The following is an 18,703-nucleotide window of genomic DNA, read 5'->3' on the forward strand; positions in this document are numbered from 1 at the left end:
ACAAATGTTTTTATACATTGTTTTTCAAGCTTTAGCATGTTGAAAGGGAGATAGTATGAAAAAAGCAAAATATTGCCTCTTATAGAAGAGCACTTTAAAAAGAAATACTCTTTCATTCATATTTGTCTCTTTTGCTATAGTTTTAAATGCTATCTAAGAGTTAGTAAAATTAAGAATGTTTAAAGTATTTCTATAAGTATAATTCTGACACTTAATGTAGGATGGTACCTTGTTTTAATAGTATTACTGTTGCCTGACTGGGCATGGCTCAGCAGTTGAGCATTGACCTAGTATCTAGGAGATCAAGGTTCAGTTCCCGTTCAGGGCACATGCTTGGGTTGCAGGCTCAATCCCCAGTCGGGGGCGTGCAGGAGGCAGCCAATCAATGACTCTTGTCATTGATGTTTCTAGCTCTCTCTCCCTCTCCTCTCTCTGAAATCAATAAAGATATATTAAAAAAACCCATATACCATGACCAAGTGGGATTTATTCTGTGGATACAAGGCTGGTATAATATTTGTAAATCAATAAACGTGATACATCACATAAACAAAATGAAGGACAAAAATCATATGATCATATCAATAGATGTAGAAAAAGCATTCAACAAAATCCAGCACCCATTTCTGATAAAAACTCTCAGCAAAGTGGGAATAGAGGGATCATATCTCAACATAATAAAGGCCACATATGACAGACCTACAGCCAACATCATACTTAATGGGCAAAAACTAAAAGCATTTCCCTTAAAAACAGGAAAAAGACAGGGTTGGTCACTTTCACCACTCTTATTTAATATAGTACTGGAAGTCCTTGCCACAGCCATCAGACAGGAAGAAAACATAAAAGGTATCCAAATTGGAAAGAAGAAAGTAAAACTGTCATTTGCAGGTGACATGATATTGTACATAGAAAACCCTAAAGACTCCACCAAAGGGCTACTAGATTTGATAAATGAATTCAGCAAGGTAGCTGCATACAAAATTAACATCCGAAAATTGACAGCATTTTTATACACCAACAGTGAACTCTCAGAAACTAAAAAAACAATACCATTTACCATTGCAACTAAAAAAATAAGATACCTTAGAATAAACTTAACCAAGGATGTAAAAGACCTGTACTTGGAAAACTACAGGACACTGAACAAAGAAATAGAGGAAGATTTAAACAAGTAGAAGAATCTACCATATTCATGGACTGGAAGAATTAATATCATTAAAATGTCCATACTACCCTTTTGTTTTCTCTGTTTTGAACTGGGATTCAGACACTTGAGTTAATCAGACTTTCAGTTTATGGCAGTAAAATTACTGTCTTTGTTCTTTATAAGGTCCCTCTATTTATTTTATCTCCTTTGTTCTTTTTCATATTATATTACATATATATATATTGATTTTAGAGAGGAAGGGAGAGAGAGATAGAAACATCAATGATAAGAGATCATTGATCGGCTACCTCCTGCATGCCCCCCCACTGTGGATTGAGCCTGCAACCCGGGCATGTGCCCTGACCGGGAATTGAACTGCGATCTCCTGGATCCTAGGTTGATGCTCAGCAGCTGAGCCAAGCCGGCCAGGGTGTCTCTTTTGTTCTTAATCTCCATTTCCATTTTTCTCTCTTCGACCAGAGCACACCTCTAATTTGTTTGCTATATGCCTTCGAATGAATGTATCTGTATAGGACATATATAGTGTTGTTGGGATGTGTATATGTGTGTAGTTAATGTATCTAGGTTTTTGCTACAAATATCCTGCCCTTTTTCTACTCTTTTCTTCAACACTAGAAGGTTAAGATCTCTCCATATTACTTTGTGTACACTTGTTCATTGCTTCTGACTTATGTTTAGTATCCCATATACACAGCATTACAGTGTGTTTCTTTAAAGAGGCAACACACTCATGTCAAAAGTGTGGACAGTGAAGCCAAGTTGCTTCAAATTCAGCCCTGACTGTATCACTTCTTAGTTGGGGATTCCTTTAGAAGGAGAGCCTAAGAAAAGGATTTATGGCTGAGTAGTTTATTTGGGAGGTCATCCAAAAAGTAGAAATGAGAGAATGGGGAAAATGAGACAGAGAAGAGAGTAAATTTACATAAAGTGTGTTAATGAACTAGTTATCACTGGGCAACTGGGGTTCAGTCACCCCAGGGGTCCTCAAAATGCACCTCAGTATTGTCCCACCAAAGGACAGGGAGCTGGGGACATTTTCCCACTGACCTTCATCTTTTGTTAATTGAGGGTTGCCCCTTGAGCTTTAACTCGAGCATTTGTGTGGCTGTGCCTACATACTGCTGAATAGTCTTCTTTAGGGTTAGCAAAAACCCTGAGGAACAAAACACAGCAGTGGTTGGGTTCACAGTGCTCGTCAGAAGGTGTTGGACAGTGTGGAAATGCAGCGTGGTTGTGATGAGAAAAGGTAGCTGTGATGGGGAGGAGTATGCAGAGCACCACATGTGTCTGCTGTGTTCCACACCTTTTATTACTGAGATCACCGCATATCCCATTAAGTCCACTCTGTCAGTGACCCTCAAAATTATGGCTGGTTATAATTGCCAGAAGAAGTCTCTAAAACAGCAGGGTTAGTGGAACAAGCTTGTAATACCCACCACTGCTTCTAGCCTGAGGCCATAGTTGATGTTCTACATGAGATACCTCAAAACCTTGTGTAAGGGCGCTAGCAATAAGGTGTACTAGGGCAGGGGGGCAAGCCCACATTTGGAGTGAACGTCTGTTCTGCACCCATGTGTGTCAGTTGGCATTCCACACGGTGATTAGGTCACCTTCATAAGGAACCCATGCTGTTGGCCTATGGCTCCTCCACTCATGGCCCTGTTGGTCGAGCATCGTGGTACCTGAGGGCGAAGCAGGCTGAGGTTCACCAATAAGTTCCTCCATTTGTAGCTGGGATATAGTGAGATACCTCCTCTGATGTTCGTGCTCTACGGTAGGGCATTAGTGTAAGACATGAAGATTGGCACTGTGCCATCCACATGGCTGCCCTCCAGCTTCCTTGTCTCTTGTTTTATAATTGGTTCTTCCATCTCCCTACTAGTCAGCCTCGCTGTTCTCCACTCCCAGGGAGTCCGTGCTCTTTCTTCTCTGGTCACTTCCCCGTTACCACTCCGAGAAAATTTCCTCCTCACCGTTGTCTCTCAGAGCCATCACGTAGGGCTGGAGAGCAGCAGCAGTCCCCTGTGACTTGTCTCCGTTAACCAGGCCCCAGGTGTTTCTGTTTTGTCATCCGTACCAAGGACCTCCCACAGAACCATTGGTGTGAGTGGAAGTGAAGACATGAGTGTGACACAGGTAGGTGACGTGAGGGTCTGGCCTCTTAGTTTCCTCTGCCCTCTGCACCTGCCTAGGTCCTGCTACAAATATACCGTTTCCATCTTGCACTTGACCTTGTGACATGGTAGATCATGATGCATAGCTCTAGTCACAAAACCTTTGATGTTCCATGGTTGGGTTCTGTACTATGGCCCAATAGCATGCCAGGAGCTACACTTTTTATACAGTGTTATAGAAGGCGTGTCCTTGCATCAGAAAATCTAGAGGTCTGCATTGCATCTCCCCTGTAGTGATTTGTCAGAGAGTCTACACAGCATCTCTGTCTACCCCAGGCATCTCCAGGGTTAGAGCCTGTTGAGTCTGAGCAGCAGGGCAGCTTGCGCTGGAGTTCCATCTGCTGAGATCCTCTTCTCCTCTAGGTCCTCATCAAAATTGGCAGCCTTTTGAATCACCCAGGTTCATCTTTTAAAAAATTTTTAAATTTTTTAGCCCTGGCTGGGTAGCCCAGTTGGTTGGAGCATCATCCTGATGTGCCAAGGTTTTGGGTTTGATCCCTGATTGGGGCACATGCAGGACTCAGCCAATGAATGAGTGGATGGGTGGAACAAGAAGTCGATGTTTCTCTCTCTCTGTATCTCTCTCTTTCCCCCTTCCCTCTCTCCCCCTTCTCCCCCCTTTCCTCTCTCTAAAATCAATCAATAAAATTTTTTTATTAATTTAAATTTAAATGTACCTGTCATCTTTCATTAGGTGTTAATGTATGAAAGGATTCAGCAAAGGTTGAGTTCCTCAAGGAAGGGTTCAGGGCAAAGAAGGTCATGGTGAAGAATGCAGGTGCACCCTTCCTGCTGGGAACCTCTTCAGGGGCTCTGTGTAGCCATTGGTGGTTGAATTCCTTGTAAGAAAAGCAGTGGTTGAAAAGCATGTCAGCTGCAGCACCACAGAAACCCCAGAAATGATCCCTTTCTTCACATTGACATACCTGTGGTCATACTGGTAGTAACCTCTTTGAAATGCTCCAACAGTACCTTTGGAGGTGAGATGTCACATCAGTATCCAGTTTGGCAGCTCCTTTATTTTGACATCCATGAGCTTCTTCTTCACTGGTATGACTGGCGCCATCTAGGTGTCCTGGGTGTCCACTGTCACCCAACGTTGTCTGTTAGTTCTGCTTAAGTAGAGGCCACCTGCTCTGATTTTACCTTAGTTTTCGCTCCACGTGCTAAGTTCCCTTTAAGTGAATTGTATATTTTCACACCCACTCCTGGGGATTTTGGGTTCCCTAAGCACTCATTTAGTTCTGACTAGAGGCATCTGTTGTTCAGTGGCCACCCAATAGGCATGGGAGGCAGAATTGTTTCTATCCTATGGACTGATTACAAGGAGACAACAGATTGTTTCCTGTTTCCTGAAGCCCTGGGAGGAGTCCTCAGTGCTTCCAGGTGCTCCCAGCTGCAAGATCCTTTGTAGCAGATGAAGGGCTCCTCGAGGTCTGGGGAAATCTGTTAGACACTATATTGTAGCAGAGCAGTTACAGCTCCAGGTTTGAGGAAAAGCTGAGCTGTATCTTTACTATTGGTCGCTCCTTGAACCCCATTAAAAATTTAGTCCCACACCTACTCTCTTCTGTAGAGAACCCTAGAACTCAGGTCTCAGAAGCACCCTGCAGGCCTTGCCCTCAGCTCTTTGGTTATCATGCTCCTCCAGAGGGAGCCGGGAAGTTTGTTCCCAGTCTCTTCAATTCAGACGGCCTCCTCCTGGCTAGGTACCTTGACTCTTTGTAATTTACGTCTGGTAGATATGCTCCTGGCTTTCTTACTTGATCATTGTTCAGTTTGTATGCTTTTATTTTTTAAAATATGTCTTTATTGATTTCAGAGAGAGGAAGGGAGAGGGAGAGAGATAGAAACATCAATGATGAGAGAGTCATTGATCAGCTGCCTCCTGCACGCCCCCAACCGGGGATTGAGCCCGCAACCTGGGTATGTGCCCTGATTGGGAATTGAACCTCGATCTCCTGGATCTTAGGTCAGTGCTCAACTGCTGAGCCACACCTGGCCAGGCTTGGATGCTTTTAGAGTCAGGTTGTTTTGTGGATTGTAGGTGTATATGTACCGTGGAGAGAGAGTGCCACAAGATTTTTGGTAGCATCTTTCATAGTCTAAAGAGACATTTCGATTCCTGTCCTCATCCTCTGTCCTAGTTCTTCCTTCCTGCTCTGCCGTCTTATCTTTTCAACCTCTGTAAGGCCGTTACCAGTCAGGTCTCTCAGACAAATTCAGTTCCTCTGAGCTCCACCTACTTCCCACCTTTCCTTCCTTTCTTCCCTCTGTCCCTTCACCCACCTTTGTGGGTTAGGGGTAAAGGGAGGTCTGATTGTCTCTTTTCAGAAGAACTTTTTAATTTTTAAAAGATTGCATAAGCAAGATATAAGTTCTTACATAAAATTTTGAACAGTATACACCTAGGTTCTCCCTCATTACCTTCCCATCTCTCTGTCCTCTCCACCTTTCCTTCATCCTGTTTCCATCTCACTGGCCTTAGAGTCAGGTTATCGGTCTACTTATATGTTCTACTCTCTCTTCTGTTAATTTTGTTTTTTAATATCTTTCTTAAAAGTTACATAATACTTCTTGATTTTCAGATTCATTCTTATAAAATTATGCATAATGAGAATACTTGCCTCATAAAGTTAGTGTGAGGATTAAATGAGTTAATGTATATAGTATGTAGAACATATTTGATTTCTTTTTCATAGTATAAAAATCAGTAGTATTTTAAGAAAAAGCTAATACACTTAGAACTAAGTTCATTCAAAATATGGAGAAAGACAGAAAATTCTGAGAAGAGGGCTTTTGAGTATACTAAGGTTCTCCATTTTATGACTCAGATCTGCATTTCTTTTCTCTGATATCTAAAAATCACTGGAGGGTGGTGGTTATGGCAGCAGAGTTCTTGAGCTAGTACCGAGAGAGTGTTGGGTAACTGGCCATACCTGTAATGTGTGGGAGATGCCATTTTAGGTGTCAGTATATTTATAAAGAGGTGTTAAGAGTATGTTATGTGATTTTATAGTTGCTTTGACTCCCTAATTATGTTTCCCTTAACAAGATATTAATATTATTTTTTATTCCTTTCATTCATTTATTAAACATTTATTGCTTTGCTTAGTAATGTGCTAGAAAATGGAGATTGTAGTGATTGATGCAAGATAAGTTAAAAAAAAAAAAACTCACCTGACTAAATAAACCTTATAAGTGGAGGAATCATGTCTGTCTAATTAGTGTGTGGCACAAACCAAGTAATTAATGATAGTTTTGAATTCTGTTAATTAAGAACTGTGAAACTGCTATGGTGCAGGTTCTGGGTACCCTTGAAGTATAGAGATGGGACCCTTACTCAGACTGATGAATGGGGATCAGGGATTGCTTACAAAGATGACTCACAGAGCAAGTCTTAGAGAATGAATTATGGTTAACCTGGTGAAAAACAAAGGGAAGCACACAGAGGGTGTACAGAGGAATGGGATCTGAGGGGGCCCTGTAAGGATTGAGCGGCCACAGTAGTTTCTGTACAGGGGATCCCTGTAAGGGTATGGAAGAGCCTGAGGCTGGTGTTAGCCCAGCAAAGGCCAGATCATAACAGCTCTTCTGTCTTGATAACGCCATCCTGTGAACTGAGAATATTTATAGATTTTTAAGCAGATAGCATAACATGATCATTTGGTTTTAGAAGTTAGTTTTGATTTTAAAAATTAGCATTTTATTAAAAGTGACCATTTACTAATCTGTGTTAATACATTTCAAATAATTTTATAAACCATATTTTCTGTCAACAAATGCACTTAAGTTAAAAATAAATAGTAAACAGTATATACAAACCCATATTTGGAATTAAAAGCTATCTTTTATAAACCCTATTGATCAAAAATAAAATAATGCAAATCAGAAAATACCTAGAACTAAATAATAAAGAAATTAGGATATATTAAAACTTATGTGACATAGTGAAGCCTGGTATACTCATATTTAAAAATAGAAATTAAATACTTATAAGCTAAGCATCTAATTTAAATTAGGAAAAGAACAACAGAATAGATTCAAGTGAAGTGAAATAGATGATAAAGATAAAAGATAACAGTTGTAGAACACTTGCTATGTAGTAAACACTGTTCATGCACTTTACAAGGTTTTTCTCATTTAATCTTTACACCAACCCTGTAAGTTAGGTGCTGTTGTTCCCACTTTACAGATGAGAAAACTAAGGCACAGAGAGAAACTTATACAAACTTCTAGCTAATAAGTGATAGAATTGGGGTTTTAAATTAATGAAAATTTTTTTTCTTAAAGATTCAATGGACAGGATTAACAAAGCCAACACTTGGTTTCTTGAAAAGACTGGTAAAATAAACAAAGCATTTGAATGATGGATCAAGAAAAACCCAGAGAGCACACAGTATAGAAGAGAATATTTTTTAAAATAAGAGAATACTTTGAATGTCTATGCCAGTAAATTTTACAATTCAAATAAAATGACAGTTTTTAACCCAAGACTTTGGGTCAAGGTGGCAACATAGGTAAATGAGGTACTCACATCACATCACATCAAAAATACAACTAAACTATAGAACAACCATCTTTCAGAACTGCCCCAAATCTAGCTGAACAGAAGTCCTACAATTAAGGATATAAAAAAGAAGCCATATTGAGGACTGGTAGGGGAGAGGTGAAGACAAGGAGCTGGCTGGTCCCACACCCATGTGTGGCGGATAAAAATTGGGAGGAATATCTTGGCTGCAGAGCTCCCCTGAGGAGCATAGGATACCAGTCCCACACCAGACCCTCGAGCACAGCCCAGTGGTTCAGTGCCAGGAAGAGCAGTTCCCTTAACTTTTGGCTATAAAAACTAGCAGGGATTGTGTCTGAGTGAGACAGAGGCTGCTGGAGTCCCAGGCAGTTCCTCTTAAAGGGCCTGCACATGAACTTACGTGGATTCACTCCCTTTGAGCTCCAACGGGGGGGGGGGGGGGAGCATATCACAAGGCTCCAGGGACATACGGCAAGAAACTGAATGTGAGAGCTGGAGGGGCAGCTTTCTCCCAGGCATAGTGCTGGCAAAGTCCATTCCTTTTCTGAGCCCTCCCCTGATAGAGCTGGCAGACAAGCCTCATATCTGAGTCTTTCCATCAGCCTGGCTCATCCTGTTTGCCTCACCCTGGTGACTCCCTGAGACCCCAATCCCACCAACTTGTGGACCCACCCAAGCTGTTTCCAGTGCTTTTTCCATAAAAATGGCCTGTTTTGGCTTATACTTCAGACTTTCCTAATCTCTCTCAAACAAGCAGCAACTGGCCTAGGCGTGCCCCATACCTCTCGCTAAGTGGCCCTAGGCCTGGCACTAGTGGCAGCCAGCTTTGGTTCACAGCTTGGCTTCTCTTGAGCACCTTCAACCCAGCACAAGTAGCAGCCATCTGCAGATTGCTTTGTAACTCATGCTGGGTAGCCCCAGGCAGAACACAGGCAGTGGCTGACCTTGACCTGCACCTCCCAGGAGGCCCCAGAGCCAGCGCACCTGATGAACAGCTTAAGACCATGTCAGAACAACATCCAACCACCTCCACAAGCAGCATACTCAAGGAGTGGACTCAGTGGACACCAGAGCCCCACTGAAGTAAGTCCTGCTTAGGGGAAGGGGGACTCCTGCACAGCTGATCCTCCATGGTGCTTGCAGCCAGTCCTCCCAGCCAATTGGCCAGGGGGTAGATTTCTCCTTTTGCCATGCCAACAGCAGTAAAGGCTCAACTACAACAGTAGAGAGTACACAGCCCATATGGTAGGGCATACCCGGAGTGCCCAGGTCAGGTGGACGGGGAGGCTGTGCCACTGGACCCTACAGGACTCCTACCACATTAGACCACTCTACCAAGCCAGGGAGACATAGCAGATCTATATAATACATAGAAACAAACACAGGAGGCTGTCAAAATTAGGAGACAAAGAAACATGGCCCAAAAGAAAGAAAAGAACAAAACTCCAGAAAGAACTAAAAATGGAGACAAGCAACCTTTTAAATGCAGAGTTCCAAACTTACTGGTTATAAGGCTGCTTAATGAACTTAGGAGAAAAGTAGTTGAACTTAGAACTTCAAAAGCTTAAAAAAGGATATGGAAACCATAAAAACAACCAGTCATAAATGAAGGATACACTGACTGAAATGAGGAATAAGTTACAGGGAATTGGCAGTAGAGTAGATGAAGCCGAGAATCAAAGCAGTGTTATGGATATAAGGAAGCAAAAAAAAAAACAACACCCAATAAAAACAGCATAAAGAAAAAAGAATCCAAAAAATGAGGATAGTGTAAGGAGCCTCTGGGACAACTTCAAACATACCAACATTTGCATCATGAGCTCATTGGAAGGAAACAAGAGAGAGCAAAGAATTGAAAATGTGAAAAAATAATGATGGAAAACTTCCCTAACTGGTGAAGAAAATAGACATACAAGCCCAGGAAACACAGAGATTCACAAACAAGGTGAACCCAGAGAGGCCCATACCTAGATACATCATAATTAAAATGCAAAGGTTAAAGACAAAGAGAATCTGAAAAGCAGCAATAGAAAAGCAGTTAGTTACCTACAAGGGAGCTCCCATAAGACTGTCAGCTGATTTCTCAACAGAAACATTTCAGGCCAGAAGGGAGTGGCATGAAATATTCAAAGTGATGAAAAGCAAGGACCTACAACCAGAATTACTCTACCTGGCAAATATATCATTTAGAATCGAAGGACAGATAAAGAGAGTCCCAGGCAAAAAAAAGCTAAAGGAGTTTATCACCACCAAACCAGTATTACATGAAATGTTGAAGGGTCTTTAAAAAGAAAAAGGAAAAAAATATGAACAATAAAATGGCAATAAATGCATATCTATCAACAGTTGAATCTAAAAAACAAAATAAACGAACAAGCAGAACAGAAACAGATCCATAGATACAGAGAATATTTTGATGGTTACCAGATGAGAGGGGTGTTGGGGAGTTGGGTATTACAGAATAGTCACAGGGATATGAAGTACAGCATAGGGAATATAGTCAATAATATTCTAATAACTGTGTATGGTGTCGGGTGCAAGATTCATCGAGATGATCACTTAGTAAGTTACTTAATGTCTAATCACTGGGGTGTACACCTGAAACTAATACAGTATTGTATGTCAACTATAGTTGAATAATAAAAAAAAAAAATCTTTAAAAAATAAAAGAAAAAGACAGTTTTCTTTAAAAATGTAACAATAGCCCAGCTGGCATGGCTGAGTGGTTGAGCATCGACCTATGATCCAGGAGATGTTGGTTCTGTTCCCGGTCAGGGCACATATAGGAAATTTCCTCAGCTTATTATACATGACTAGTATAACCTTGACCCAAAACCAGGCATGAATAATGGAAAAAAATTTTGGCCAGTCTTACTTATGAACAACAAAACCTAACAAAGTATTAATAAAACAAATTCCGTAGTGTATTTAAATATTGTTATATCTACAATATGACAAGCAATATGATTGTGATATTACTACCCAGAGTTAGTGTCAGATTCTACAGGTTTTAGGCCACAGTTCTCAGCAAGACTGCCCTCATTTGAATTGCCAGTCACAAGTTTGGAGGTGCCCAGGCACTTAACACTTCTAATAGGCTGCAAATCCAGGAGGACTCCTACAACTCCACTCAGGTTTAACAATTCACTAAAATAACTCACAAAACTTAAGAAAGTGGTGTACTTATGATGATAGTTTATTGTAAAGGATACAGATTGGGATTAGCCAAATGAAAGAGATACATGGAGTAAGGTCTGGGAAGGTTTCAGTGATGCAGCTTCCATGCCCTGTTCACTGGAATCGGGGTTTGTCATCTGACTAGCACATTGGCACATTCACCAGCCAGGGAGCGTATCCAAGCTATGGCATACAGAGTTTATATTGAAGTTTCATTGTAGGCATGATTGAATTGGCCATCTGATTGGACTCAGTCTTCAGCCCTGTTCCCTCCCAGGGTGTTGGGCTGGCTCAAAGCCCCAGCCCTCTAATCACATAGTTGGTCTTTCTGATGGTCAGCTCCCATCCTGAGTCACCCATAAGCATAAACAGGTATGAGGCTCGTGAAAAACAAAGATACTCCTGTTACCCAAGAAATTCCAAAGATTTAGAAGTTCCCTCCCAGGAACCAGGGACAGAGACCAGACAAATTCTTTATTATTTAATAATGACAAATTTGAATTTATTTCAGGAAGACAAGGATAGCGTGTCAATTGTCATTGCTGCATAGTAGTTTAACCCAAAACTTAGTGAGTGACTTGAGTCAACAAAAACTTAATTTAACATTCAGGAATTCAGGAGCTGTGTCCTGGGTGGTTTTGGCTCAGGATATCTCATGAAAATGCAGCTAAGAAGGCAGCAGGTGCCGCGCCATCTGAAGCTTGGCTGGGATGGGTCTGCTCTCCGGACGGCAGGCTTTGGGTATTGGCCGGAAGCCGCTGGTCCTTATCCTCGGGTCTCTGCGCAGACTCCTTGAATGTTCTGACACCGTGACAGCTAGTCTCCCCAGAGCGACTGACCCAAGAAAGAGCAGAGAGGAAGGTGCTTTACCTTCTAAGACCTAGTCTCAGAAGTTCTCCTTTGTCACTTTAACTCTATTCTGTTTGTTACAAGGAGTCAGTCTAGCCCACACTCAGAAGTAATTAGATTCTACCTCTTGAAGTGGGGAATGTGAAAGAATTTGTATATTTAAAAGCCACCAAAATGGTATACACTTTAGGAAAGCTCTTAATATGGATTATTATTAATGTATCCATTAACACAGTGAAGGAGGACCACATCTGTGATCGAATCAATAGATGGAGGAAAAGCATTTGATGAAATTCAATCCCATTTGTGATGAAAACTTACCAAACTAAGAAAGAGGGCCTTTAATGTGATAGAGTATCATTAAATTTGTACTTATCTTAGAATTGACATACATGATATTGTGGCTTTCTAAACATAATTTAATGTATCTTTACATATGTTAAATTTTATTCTCATGCCCTTCAGGAATATTTAAAATATGTTCTTATCTCAGAGTTGTGTATTTGGAAGTGCAAAATGGTATAATCCCAATGGGGACTACCAAAAGATCTACCAAAATTAACTCTAGACTCAGAATTCCACTTCTGGGAATCTACCCTACAGATTTATTTGCCCAAACAACAAGAACAGAATCATCTATTGAAGTTTATTGTGGCATTGTTTATAATACCAAAACATGAAAACAACTTAGAATGTCCATTAGCAGGAGAATGGATAAATGCAGCCTAAGATATTGTTAGGATGGAGCACTATGTAACCGTGAAAATGAATATAAGGAACTGTATATATCCATCATGGAACTCACATACTTTATGCATCTATAGAGAATTTAACAATATGCAAAGCAGTGCTATACATTGTAAACAAGTGAATGTCAAGTCCATCCCATGTCACAGAACTCGGTGAAAACACTCTAAACCAGCATGTTTTAACCTGAAGAGATGTTCTGACACAGAGTAAAGAAAACAAAATCTAGATGTGTCATCTGCAAGGGGGAAAACTACCTCGATTTTCAAGGGCTTCATGATAATCCAGAATTTGTAATCTTCAGGGTTTTCTTTCTTAGACCTACAGGTTTACAAGGTGTAGTTTGCTGTAGTTTGTTGCTTATACTTGTCAGGGAAGAATTGTTACAATCTGATTTTAACACCCTCTGGTCTTATTCAGGGCCTTTGGTGACCTACAATTTACATAAAAATATTACCTTTGAACCTGTTTCTACTTACTGAAAGATTTTAGTGGAGTTTAGATGCTACTTTGAACTCCCCTTTGTCAGACCACAGGGCTTATACCAAAGAAAGGACTGTATTTTCTTTTTGTCTGATTATTTCCACAATTATTCTACTTGCTATAACTATGTGATACTGTAAGAGTATAAGCCATTGGTTACCTTAAGCAGTATTTTAGATCTCGGGAAGTGATACTTTCATAAGCCTTTTGAATTTATATCTCAAACTTGAGTAAGTGCAGTGGAAAATTTTCCTCCCTGGATCTTGACACAAGCCAGTGCTCGAAGCTAGCAAAAGAAAGGGGTATGGTTTTTGTATCATTTCAGTTTTGTAGAGATAAAGAAATGGAATAGTTTATCGATAGCAGCCCTTTTGGGAAAGATTCATTTGTATATGAAAGCAAAAGGAATTGGTGTACAGTTTTAATTCCTTACGCTGTCTTCAGTCATTCTCTCAGCAAATATTTATTTAGTCCCAATTATGTGCCAAGCACCATTGTAGGTACTGGAAATATAGAATGAGAAAGATAGACTAACACCCTTGCCCTTATGGAGCAGGTGGCAGGCAATAAACAAAATAAATAGTAAATTATACATCAAATCACAGTATGACAAGTGCTAAAGAGGAAAAAAAGTATCAGGGGAGGAGGACAGGAATGCTAGAGATAGGGATGGTATTACAGTTTTAAATAGGGTGAGTGGGAACATGGAAATAGAAAACGGATATTTGAGTAACTACTTCAAAGATGTATGGTATCAAGTCATGCAGATGTTGCCCTGGCTGGTGTGGCTCAGTTGGTTGGGTGTTGCCCCATGTGCTGAAAGGTTGCCAGTTCAATTCCCAGTCAGTGCACATGCCTGGATTGTGGGCTCGATCCCTGGTAGACGACATGCAGGAGGTGGCCAATCGATGTTTCCCTCTCTCATTGATGTTTCTCTCTCTCTCTTCCCCTCCCTCTTCCTCTCTAAAAAAAAATCAATTAGAAAAATCTTTAAGAGAAACACAGATCATACAGATGTCTTAGGGAGAAATGTTGCAGGCAGAGGGGCCTGTAAATGCAAAGGTCCTGCAGCAAGGGCCATCCCTGGCATGTTTAAGGAGCAAGGAGGCTTGCCGGCCATTGTAGACCTCAGCTTTTCCTCTGAGTGATTGGGGAGCCATTGGAGGGTTTTGAACAGAGGAGTGATGTGCTCTAATATGCTTTTTATTATCGCTTTGGCAGCTGTGCTGAGAAGATACTGTAGGTGGACAAGGGGTAGAAGCAGGGAGACCGTTTGGGAGGCTTTTCAGTGACCCAAGCACAAGTTGTTAGTGTTTTTGACCAGAGAGATAGTGCGTGGAGGTCGTGAGACCTGCAGAGGCTCTGGATATATTTTGAAGATAGAACCAACAAGTTTTGCTGAAGGAAAGGATGTGGAAATCAGAAGGAAGGAGGGAGTAGTCAGGAATGACTCCAAGATTTTAAGCCTGAGAAACTAAAAGAGCAGCTGCTACCTGAGCTGGGAATGGCTGAGGGCCTAGAAGGTTTGGGAGTCGAGAAAGACCACAAGTAATAAATTTATAGCTACTGGTCACATTAAGTCAATTTTTATACTATTTAAGCTATCTTAAAAGGAAATCTTATACCAATCTTTACTTATGCATATGTATTATCAAGTAACTTTTTAAAGATATTCCAGTTTGTTCAGACTCACTAATTCCAAATTTTGGTACTCCTTCAAGTGTTTTGACTTGGGTCACATAGGTTAGGATAGAAAGGGCAATCAATGTTGAACAAACTTCTAACTTTGATAGGTTAAAATTGTGGTGAGAAAAGTGAAATGTACTGAGCGTAGAATTTATTCGTAAATTCAGAATATCTTAGAATACTCTTTGAGTATATATTAAAACATTTATGCTTTATAAGCCCTTAAGAAATGTTAAATATCTTGCTGGTTCCTCTTTGGTGAAGTGAATATGTATAAAAATGTGTGGTGGGTGTGTCTAGTTGGTCTGTTACTTCTTGAGATTTGTCTGAAAGTCTCGGTATCTGTCGGGGTTCATCAGGAAAGCTGAAACCACACTGATTACTTAGCAGAGAGAATTTGGTATAGGGAATTGACTACACAGGTGTTGGGATTGAAAAAAACTAAAGGAACACCGGAATTAAACAGAAATAGTAACTGTGGAAAGTATCTGCCACCCCAAAGAGGTTGAATTTACAGAACCTGGAAACTTGGAGGAGGTGTGCTCTTATGGACCCTCTCTGGGAGCTAGCTCGGAGCCCAGCTGGCACCTCAGGAGCTCAGAGTCTGGGTCTTGAGGAGCTGGCACTCATATCCTGAGGTATAGGTACCACTGGCCCTGAATGGGGGTTAGGAGGCTGGTTCTGGGAGTGTGAAAAGAACCTGGAAGCTGGAACCTACTACTTCTGCCAGGGTGAAGGGTGGTGTTCAGGTGACTCTGACTGGAACAGAGAACAAAATTAGGAAGAAGGAAGCCTCTTCTCCCCTCCTCCTGCTTTCTCTAGTTTCCCAGTAGGCAGAACCTATCAGGGAGGCAGCTAGTGAAAGACAGATTAGCCGTATCCTGGCTCAACATCACAAAGCAGAGTATTTAGATCGAAGTGTGAGTTTTTGTTTTATTGTTGTTTTGTTTTTGTTAAAAATTGATAGTAATCACATTAATGGGCATAGTACTGTTACCTGTGAGATGACGAGACCTCTGCTCTTGTCTTCTTGAAGGAAAGATTTCAACCATGAGAAAAGCAAAGCAAGCGAGAATTTATTGGCCGCAGCAAAAACACACCTAGGACAGTGAGACAAGGAAGGGCACAGAAGAAGCAACAGGAGAGCCCAGGCGGGGCTGCTGTGGCTCACTGAGAAGTCAGAGACAAGGGGGCCTTGAAGAGGGTACTGGTGGTTAGCCTCGGATGAGCTGCCGCTGCCCATTGCTCCCCTGGTTGCAAGTCTCCTGGGGCCCCTTAGAGTTTAGGGGATACTGTGCCTTGGCTTAGGGGATGGAGAAGGGGAAAGGAATGGCACAGGCATGCTCCCCTGGAGAGAGCTCCAGCTGGGTCCTTTGTGTTGAGGGTATTTATCTCTCTTGCTGGTGGGACTCTTAGGGGATTCCTGGGAGTGTCTCAATAGGATGAATATTCATCAGCTTTCCAGGTGTAGTCTTTCAGGCAGGGGGTCATTAGTCAATGCAATTGGTCCTCAGGCAGCCAGGGGGTCACTTGTCTGGTTTTGCTGTTTTTCTGGGCCTGAATCTGAAATATAACTGAGGCCTAAATGTTATCTTTAGGGAGGAAAATGTCAAGGAGGTCTAAACGGCATGACCAGCTATATGAAAGGTTAAGGTGTTCGAACCGCATGACCAGCAATATGCTGGGGAGGAAAGGTCACCCTGGGGGCAAGGTCCTTGTTTCCCAGTTTTACCTGCTGCTAGGCACCCTGGACTTTCCACCCCAGTGACCTCCTGTACCTGGCCCAGTCGCCCTTTCTCTGCTCATGTCTCTCTAACTTCTTATAACAGTACTTTCTATTTTTTTTCATAACCTACCAGCTCCTGAATGCAATAATGAGTGGAATTTGGGCTTCTTCTGCAGCATAGTTGCTACTTATTGGTTGTGTGAACTTTGGCAAGTTTCTTAACTATGCTGAGCTTCACTTTTTCCTTCAAAGTTGTGAAGATGAAATAAAATCTTACATGGCTCAATAAAAGTTAACTTCCTGTTTCCCTTTTGAGGTATTTACTCCTGTACTTACGGCACTTAAAACACTCCACTTGGCGTCAGAAGGCCTGAGTTTCAGTCTGTCCTTCAAGTAGCTGGCTGTGTGAAATTCCATAAGTCACTTTAGCTCCCTGAACCCCTCTTTCCTCTGTAAAACTAGGAGTAATTTTACTTACGGTGAGGATCATACAGTAAAGATGGTGATGTGGCAGAACTGATGTGTGTATCAGTTCTCTCACTCTATGCAAAAGACCTAGATCCTGAGCTAGTCTGTACCACGTTATACTAATCTTATCTTAAAATACTACGCAGAGGCACAGACAACTGTTTGCTGTTACCCACAATACACCTAGGGGGCTGGCCAGCTGTCCCTCGCAGTCATTTCTGCAACTGTTGGTTGACTTCACTGTTCTTGGCCGTTTATGCTTATTCCAGAGGAGACAGAAGACAGACCCGGAGCCCTTCAGTTAACAGCTGGCATTGAGAATCTCTTCTGAGCACAGATGTGTCAAAAATTGCTGTACAGCATCACCTACTTCTGATTATTTGTGAGGGTTTTTGTTTGTTTAATATAATTAACAAAAAAACTTTGGAGAAACTAGGTTAGGGAATTGGTAGTACAAAGTTGGATGGTATTTTGAAAATAGATTATCTCCTGTTTTTTAAAAATACTTCATAAACCAAGAAGCATTTATTGTGCACCTAACCTTGAGGCCCCTGGTGAGGGATATAAAACATGTAAAGATGTAACTGTACTAGCCTGTCTTTCCTCTGTTTTTGGAAGTGTCGATGTAAGTAACATCCAAAACTGGAGAGAATTTTTGGGGTGTTGTGTTTTGTTTTGTTTTTTGAGCCAAACTGACCACATATAACTGGAAGCAGATCTCAGATGCTCCAGAGAATAACTATTTTGCAGTTTTACACATTTGAAATCAAGGAGGGAACATAAGGAAGGTTACCTGGAGGTGGGTGGCATCAAGGCAGAGGGATTGGATTACAGGATAGTTAATAAGATTTTGTGCTTTCTTGAGGGTGGTTAAGACTTATTTTAAAGGTGTGTTAACCTAAGATGCACAGAAACAGTGGACAGGGCTGCTTAAAACCTTGCACTAAAGTTAAAAGCCTGGGGCAGGACTACCCACCAAAGCCTGCCCAGTTAGGGATTTATGATCAGATCACCCTGGGAGGTTACTTTCCATAGAACCCTTTTTTCCACAGAATGTATACTTTTGTTGGGGACAGTAGTCTTGGCACAGAAGGAAAGTGAAAGGTTTTGAATGAAGAGGGGATGATTGAGCAGAAATACAAAGTTTAAATGTGTTAAATTTATTTTGAGTAAATAATTGAGCATTGGGGAAAGGTTAAGTCTAGTTGGAAAGTAATTTCAGGGTGATGATGAAATTAGTGACCTCTTGGTTATGAAGACACGACAGTTAGATATGTCTTTATAAAGGGAAACCTTGCCATCCCTGCCGCAGGTCAGAATTTAGCTGGGTGGTTGGTCCTCTACCCCTTTTTCAGACTTTTCAAAAACCTCATGAATGTTTCACTCATCACCATTTCCACAGTGTGGACTCCAGGAAGGCTTTTTGGCAGATTCCTGAGTATTGCCGCAGATACACTCACAGAACTATTTATTTAAGCATGCTATTTTCTTAAGGGTTTATGTTTAGATTTGGGTGAAATTGTTTTTTACACTGATATAAAAATAACTGGGAGTAGAGTTGCTCCAGTCGTATGTGTATATGTTAGTTTAGGGATTGATGGGGCTAGGGGTTAGAAATGGGGAGGGAATGGATGAGTTCCTAGTTAAGGGAAAGGATAATATTCTTATGCTAATCCAGGCTCTGGATAAGG

At 41.3% G+C, this 18,703-nt stretch overlaps 1 protein-coding gene and 1 pseudogene across 1 annotated transcript in view; one reads left to right on the forward strand and one right to left on the reverse strand.

The window, feature by feature from the left end:
* Window positions 1–18,703, forward strand: part of BMPR1A (bone morphogenetic protein receptor type 1A) — a 133,123-nt gene that overhangs the window by 66,746 nt on the left and 47,674 nt on the right. The window lies entirely within an intron of this gene.
* On the reverse strand, window positions 4,026–4,411 carry LOC148091484 (ATP synthase F(0) complex subunit f, mitochondrial pseudogene; annotated as a pseudogene).

The sequence above is a fragment of the Miniopterus natalensis genome, chromosome 14, assembly GCF_054644295.1.
Source record: "Miniopterus natalensis isolate mMinNat1 chromosome 14, mMinNat1.hap1, whole genome shotgun sequence".
In the NCBI taxonomy this organism is placed as follows: Eukaryota; Metazoa; Chordata; class Mammalia; order Chiroptera; family Miniopteridae; genus Miniopterus; species Miniopterus natalensis.